At 42.3% G+C, this 8,060-nt stretch overlaps 1 pseudogene; it reads left to right on the top strand.

Moving 5' to 3' along the window:
- Window positions 1-1,316: 1,316 nt before the first annotated feature.
- On the top strand, window positions 1,317-2,332 carry LOC142428612 (isopentenyl-diphosphate Delta-isomerase 1 pseudogene; annotated as a pseudogene).
- Window positions 2,333-8,060: the final 5,728 nt, after the last annotated feature.

Below are 8,060 nucleotides of genomic sequence, written 5' to 3'. Positions count from 1 at the left end.
AGGGACCACCTATTGGTTTTCCTGCATGCTGTGTGTCCTGTAACGTGGGTGTGATGTCAACTTGGTTTTGAAGATGGTAGCCAGATTCTTTTGTTCATTGGTTTTATTTAATCTAACTTTCATTGTCAATTTTACAATAATATGCCTAGAGGGCAAGAGAGCCCTCCTCCACTGTGGTCCCCAGTGACCTTCAGAAAGCTCCATAATGCCATGTCTGATTTCTACACATTATATAAGACAAGCAACTTTGAGAATTATATATGATATTTTTAAAATGAACATTCCAAGTAAATTCTGACCCACCTAAGAAGCAATGTGTCATGTACGTTTGCTTCCTTGGAAGCATAGATTGGTTATTGAAAGATGGGTGCTGGCTCACTCTAAGGGATATTCCAGGTACACGCCATGTCCCTAGCCAGGTCCCATGTCCTACTGTGTGTCTTATTATAAAAGTTTTTCGTGGTCCACATGGGTGATAGACTTTACAGAAGGTCCTTTTTTTTTTAAAAAAAAGAAATCACCAAAGTTCCTGGGAAAGAAAGCATGTTCAAAACTACACTGAGGAATAGAGGTAATTTGATTATTTGTTTTAAAGGGAAGCAATCTTCATTTGAACTTTAGTTGTCTTCCTCCCCCAGAACTAGGTTACAGATTCTTAACAGCAGCATTCAAATTGCTTAGACTCTGTTTGCCAGTCATCTGCAGGGCCAGTTGATTGTACAAGAGTTGAACATTCTGTTCCCAGAATTTAAAAAAGTTTTTAGATGATGAGATATTCTAATAATAAAGCTATATTTCTGCCTAATGTGGTGCCAGTGTATTTCTTTTCCTCGTGGAGTGTTTATGTTGATCCAGTATCAGTGAGCCAAAGCGCCTCCATAAATGCACTGTTCCTTGGGCATGAGCGCCATGATCTGGTGTACCTGTAAGTCTCCTTGCAAACTTGCCTCCATCAGTTTTGTTTGCCACAAGGCTACATCTCAACGTCCTTTTTGTATGTGTTCATGAGGAGGAGCCCTCATTGCAAGCCCTCCTGGCAGGTTTCACCTATCTTTCTTCACAGCCATGAGTAATTTCCCTACACTGCCTATTTAAACTTGTCAACTCTGGGAGGGGGGTGGGGGTAAAAACACAAAAACCGGAGCAGTTTCGCGGTATGTATTCCAACCAATAGCTGAGTCCTGTGAAAGCCCAGTGAACCTATCAGGATGCACGCTGATTGAGTAGCATCCCTGGTTTGGCCGCACCGCCAAGCCCCCTGGTGGGAGGGAAACGTAGAGCGCCTCAGCCATTCAGAGGCTGTTGGAATTCGCAAGATGACCTCTCCGCTTTCTCTTCAGTTTCCTTCAGTGAGCATAATGGGTTCACCTGGTGATAGTATTTTTAATTATGCCTAGAAAACAAGCAAATCCCAGTATCTTGATTCTTCTGCTCAGTCTCAGTCCTTGAAAAATAAATTGCAGGGAAGTTGTGCAGGTTCTCAGACAAGCCTTAGAGAAGCGGTTCTCAACCTGTGGGTTGTGACCCCTTTGGGGGTGGAACGACCCTTTGACAGGGGTCGCCTGATTCATAACAGCAGCAAAAGGACTGTGATGAAGTAGCAATGACAATAATGTTATGGTTGGGGGCTCGCCACCACATGAGGAACTCTATGAAAGGGTCGCCGCATTAGGAAGGTGGAGAACTACTGGTTCAGAGCAATTTTAAATGTTCAACTTCTGGCTGAGATGTGTATTCTCATTGATGAAAACGACAACAAAATTGGGGCTGAAACGAAAAAGAATTGTCATCTGAATGAAAACATTGAGAAAAAAAAAGGATTATTGCATCGAGCTTTTAGTGTTTTCTTATTCAACACAGAAAACAAACTCCTTGTTGTAGCCATCCATTAAGTAATCCAGGAGAACTTGAAGAAAATGATGCAGTTGGAGTAAGACGAGCAGCACAGAGGCGTTTAAAAGCTGAGCTAGGAATTCCCACAGAAGAGGTTCTTCCAGAAGACATAAATTATCTAACACGAATTCACTACAAGGCTCAATCTGATGGCATCTGGGGTGAACATGAAATTGATTACATTTTGTTTGTGAGGAAGAATGTTACTCTGGATCCAGATCCCAATGAGATCAAAAGCTTGCGGTATGTGTCAAAGGAAGAAGTAGAAGAACTTCTGGAAAAAGCAGCCTGTGGTGAAATTAAGATCACACCGTGGTTTAAGATGATTACGGAGGCTTTTCTCTTTAAATGGTGGGATAACTTAAATCAGTTGAATAAATTGGTTGACCATGAGAAAATACACCGAATGTGAAAATAGGGATGAAGAGTAAAGTCTTCATTTTTCTCTGTGTTGAACTTAGACTGATGATTGTGTGTTGTGATAATTGCTTCTTTGTTAGGAGAACTCTCATTTGCTGCCTTGATGCTTATACAGTTGGAAAGTATATGGAAAGGGCAGCTGACTATATTTTGTGTCCTATGCTTATTTATATGTTGCTATTTGAGAAAGTATTATAAAAGAGCAAAAAGGCAATTCGATCTGGCCAAAAACATATCCATGATCATTGGATGAGAAAAGCTCTTAAGTGTTTATAGATTAGGACATATGTTGGGATAGACATTTTCAGAGTATGTGTAGGTCACTGTGATGTTTGCCCGTCACTTCATATACCATTGAATTTGTGTTGTGGTCCAGAAAAGGAAATAGGAAACTATTTGCTTAGCTCCTTCAACACAGTTCTAGCTAACTTTTAGGATTACCAGACAAAAGTAGTTAAATAAGCTAGCGGGGAATTAATTGGCCTAGATCCTAAAGTCTGTAATTCTACATTGATTTTTGTGGTTTTATCTCTGACATTATCATTTTAATACTTAAAATCAACTATTGATTTTGGTCAGAAGCAGGAGTGAATACTGATTAAACCTTTTAAATAAACGAATAAGCAAAACTTGTTGCCATTGAATCCATTCTGACTCCTCGTAACCCGATAGGACAACGAGCAGAGGTGCCTCGGAAGGTTTCACTACAGAAGCAGACGGCCAGTTTGTCCCCCACGTAGGGGCTAGTGAATCCACACTTTAACGGAGTAACCAAGCTCCACACCAGTGAATTCACACTAGTGAATCCACAGACTCCTTTTACATAGTCTTTACCAATCACAAAGTATGTACTTTCAGAATTAACACAACAGGATGTTCATTAAATGGGAATTGACTCATCCTGTGTAACAGGGTTTCTTAATCTTGTTTAGCACGGGAGACCAGATAGTTCTTTGTTGTGGGGGCCTGTTGTGTGCAACATGGGATGTTTAGCCAGCACTTTTGGGCTGTAGCTGCCAGTGACACCTCCCATATGCAACAACAGGCAGGATGGAATGTCTTGGAGAGGAGGGAGGGGAGCAGAATTGCTCCAGTGGAGAACTGCAGTTCTACAAAGTCAGGCCAGATTGCAAGGTGAGGGAGGAATAGCAGGCAAAAGGCTGATGTTCACATTCTGTAGATTCAAGTCTCAGAACATATATATATAAGTATTTAAAGTTGGGTTTTTAAACATTTGCCATAGATATCTTAGTTCGAAGTTTCAAAACGTCAATACTGGAATGTTATGTAATATTAAAATAGTGGAAGGAAAAAAAAACATGTTTCTTACAAAGTCAATCAATTTATAATTTCAATAGAAATAATTTATTAATCCTGAGCAGGTAACTAAACATTTCAGGTGAGACTTTTATATAGCAAGTGTTTATTTTATTGAAAATGAAAAATAATAAAAATTTACTATACTTCTAAAAAAAGGACTGGGATTTTTTCGAAGTGGACTGTTGAAATAAGGTGGTGGGATTGATTTTCTTTTTAATGATTCATTGTTTCCATTCTATATCAGTAAAATTGGCATTAGGACATGTTCCTTTAAAAGATGAGATCTTCAACCTGTAGCCCTTCAAACTGGAGATTGACTACACCTTTGCAGCTACTAGTCTAGGGTTGAGAGCAGGTTTTCCACAAAAGGCACCTCGTGCGTGAGCAGCTCAGGCTCCGCTATGAGCCCATGCCGATGCGGGCGCTGATGAATTGTGCAGCGGAGGCTGGGGCCTGCAATGGTACTCATGGCCTCTGAGGAGACAGGAAGTCACCATCGTCAACTCCTGGAGTGGCTGTAAAAGACCTGCCCCCAAAACAGTGAGAGAAGCGTGGAGGAGGCCGGTAACAAGTCCTTGACTGCATTTCCCCCCTAAGGGCAGTGTGGGATGGCTTCCTGGCTCTGCAGGTATACTTCCCTTTGTGGTGGATGAGGTTTGATTTGGGGCACGGAATAGGACTGGGCTCTTCTAAGAACACTTTCACCTTGGGAATTCGATTCCTTCTCTGTAAGGATACTATATCATTGTAAATGCCGACCACAGAAGACTTGGAGTAGATGTGGCACATCCATGTTGGACGTTATTTCCCTTAATTTGCAAATATGTTTGTAATATGCATTCTTACAGACTCCTTTTGAGGAAGGGAGGAGGAGGAGAGAGGTGTCTCCGCCTCTTCCTGGGCAGAGAAAGAGCAGCTGGGAAAATAGTGCACGTGGCATCTTTGCCTCCGTGCGGACCACATGTAATTTGGAACCCAGGCAGCTCACCTCACCAATCGTGATTTTAGTGTTTAAAGAGAAAGGGCATTTTGTGTTTCCACATTGTCGCAGAATAGAAGTCAACCACTGCTTCTGGTGTTTCTACAAATCAACAGCAATCCTTCCCAACACCTGAGGGGAAATCGGCCACGTTGGCTTTAGTATGCGATGCTGCATGGAGGGGCAAGCGCCCATCCCGCGCTCTCCGCAGCCAGTTTCTGGGGAGTTCTGGTTACACTTTGCCTTTCTTTTGACAGCTTTCAAAGAAGGGGACTCCCCCATATTTTACGCTGAAAGTAATGATTTGAGAGAGTTGTGGGAGGTGCAAGAGCTCCCTGACAGAACCAGGCTGAGAACAGACCCTTGTCTTTCTCAGCCAGTGCTATTCTCACAACAAACATCTTCACTGGTAAACGTTTCAAACAATGACCGGAAACACATGTGTTGGTTGATTATGCAAAATACCTCAATATTTTAAGATTCACTTTGGTATAGTTAATCATTGCACTTATTTTTTATAATTCAACATTCATTTATTGATATTTTGCCTTCCCTTTCATCTTACTGTCTGTTCTCGAGTTAGCCATTTTCCCTCGCTTCTGCTCTGGTCCCTGATACATCAAAGAAGGTTTCTTTTTTGTGTGAAAACCGTTCATTGATTTTTTTTTCTATTGTGTGAATGGTCTCATACAGTATTTGTCCTATTGTGATTGACATTTCACTCAGCAAAATATCCTCCAGGTTCATCCACATTATGAGGTGTTTCACAGATTCAGTTGTTTTCCAGTGTTGCCGAGTATGCTGTTGTGTGCTTGCCCTCTTTGTTTATCCACTCTTCCATTGATTCCTTTTTTTTGGTATTGTGAACAGCACTGTGATGAACATGGGTGTACATAGATCTATTTGTATGACAACTCTTATTTCTCTAAGATTTATATCAGCTATTAAGATTGCTGGGTCAGATAGTATGTCTTAAAAAATTTTTTTTACAATGTTTAAATGACTTTTTAAATTGCGAATTAGATAGGGGTTTATATTTCATTACACCACTTCCTTTCTCAATGGTTCAAACCACTTAGCAACCTCCCCAGTATTCTATCCCACCCTCCCCCTCATTTCTCTCTTCACTTTCACCAAAGTCAACACCTGACCACCCCAGTCCGTTCCGTCTGCTTTCCTTTCACGTCTCTTGTCAACCTTCAAAGAAGTTCCCTTTAGTATCAAATCTTTGGGTGTTTATCGTTGCAGGAGTGATCTCATGCAGTGTTTGCCCTTTGGTGATTGCCTACCCGAACTCACCCTACGTAATGTTCAGGTTAACCCACGTGATGACGTGTTTCATGGTGTCATTATTGTTTAATGATGCACAAACAGGAGAAGCCTTAGCGAAATGGATTGGCCCTGTGGGTACCACAGCGGGCTGCGACATAGGAAGAGAGACTCGAGGTCGTGCTCTATCACTTGACAGAGTGCCTATATATTTACAGCCCCGGCATTTGTTGTCTGCTTATTCTTTGTACACTTGGCTATCATCCCCTTTGTCGGTGGTATGTCATCCTTGTTTTGATTGGCATCGCCCACAGGGCTAGTGATCAGGAATCTCCACTTTTTAAATAGAGGAAGAGAAAGAAGCAAGGGGAAATGCCCAACAGTTGGTTGACCTTTGCTTCTGTGCATGATTTGGTGAATACATTTCTGTTCAAAGGAAAATGTAGTTGGCCTATTTTATGAAAGCACTTTAGGGGATGTAAAGGTTATGATTTGAAATCTCTGGATCACCCTCACCAAATAGCAATCAAATCACCTTCATTGGCCAAAGAATTCCAAATTTTCAGCTCTCAGTCTGCACACGTGTTTTAGTCATTTCACATTGGTAGTTCACCGACTGCCAAAATGACACTGCATTCTCCTGGAGATCATAGGAACAGAGAAAGACAATAATAAATCTCTATTCCTACTCTTTCCACTTCCTAATCCCTTTGTTCAAAACAGAGATTCCCCCCCCCCCATCCACCTACTCATTTTATTTTTATTCCTATTTAAGTTGGCCTACCCTTTGACACCAAAGCTAAAATTTCTTATATAACCTTAAGAGGGAATGAAGATTTCTCACAAGGTTATGGGTGTAGCATAAACACAAAGGATTTCACAGCAGGTAAGGGCAAATGAGAGCATCCACACAGGTGGCTATTGGGATGAGCAAAGCCCCCACCACACCCTGTGGATGTGGCTCCAGCTTGCCTCTCCACATCATCCAGCACCTCCCCTGATGACTTGCTCCTCTCTGGCCACTGACCTCCTTTAAGCGCATCAGAAGTACCCTTCTCTCTCTCTCTCTCTCTCTCTCATTTATGCTAATTATGCCTTCTGTCAGAAATGTCCTTCTTTTCTTCTTCACTGAGTTAATTCCTCAGTTTTTAGATTTTGGCTGAATTATCACTTTTCAAGCAGCCTCATACTGTCAAATCGGCACATACCCCTTTCAGTTACATCCATGAACAAGAGGACCAGGCCTGTTACCTCTTAGCATCTTCCATGGCCGGGACCAGGCACAGGACCCAGCATCGAGTGGACCCTCTCAGTGTTTGTGGAGTGTGTGAGCAAAAGTGGTCTCAGGTGCATGAAAATATAAAACAAACGTGGACTAGGAGCCTAGAGAAAGATTTCCTCGCTGGTGGGGGTCAAAGAGGAAGTGGCAACTCGCCAGGATTGAGCTAGCAGAGGAAGTCTTAAGAATGAACGGGGAAAGGGTTAGCAAAAGGGAGACAGGTGTTTTAGTTAGTGCAAACAAAGACATAAAGGTGGGGAAATACAGGACCAGAAAGAGACTGATCCCATGAGGCACAAAGTGTTGGACTATCTTGATATCTCTGGCACTTAGCATTGGACCTGATGCTGAGTAGACACTGGCGAGGTTAGGCTAGAAAATGCAGAATGGGAAAAGGATTGTTCCTCAAGCCCAGGAGGGTGCTCAGCCTGTCCAGGACAAGAAGCTCCAGTTAAACAGAAGGATTGCCAGGAATGACCCCGAAGGACGCCCTTTCTAATGACCCTTCCAGTCAGAGCTGAGCACTTGGCTGGGCTGTTTACTTCCCTTAAACCCAGGCAGGAGAGGCCATACCAGAGATTATTTGATGTAAGAAATAGGCTGACCATTGCTGGCTTTGAAGATGGAAGGGGCCTGTCAACCTAGGAAACCGAGCAATTTCTAGAAGCTCGAAAAGGCAAGCACATGAATTGTCCTCTGGAACCTGCAGAGAGAGGTGCACCCCTGCAGACACGGTTTTCAACTCAGACAGACGCATGCTGGACTTCTGAGAACTGCCACTAAATTTGTGAGTCATAGAAAACTAACACACCAATACAATCAGATTTGGTACAAAGATTTCAACCTGAGATAGTTAAAGTTTATTGTGCCAATCTGGCCAACAAACACATTTGAGGTTAA

The sequence above is a fragment of the Tenrec ecaudatus genome, chromosome 16 (assembly GCF_050624435.1).
Source record: "Tenrec ecaudatus isolate mTenEca1 chromosome 16, mTenEca1.hap1, whole genome shotgun sequence".
In the NCBI taxonomy this organism is placed as follows: domain Eukaryota; kingdom Metazoa; phylum Chordata; class Mammalia; order Afrosoricida; family Tenrecidae; genus Tenrec; species Tenrec ecaudatus.
This window is presented reverse-complemented; position numbering and strand designations above follow the sequence as displayed.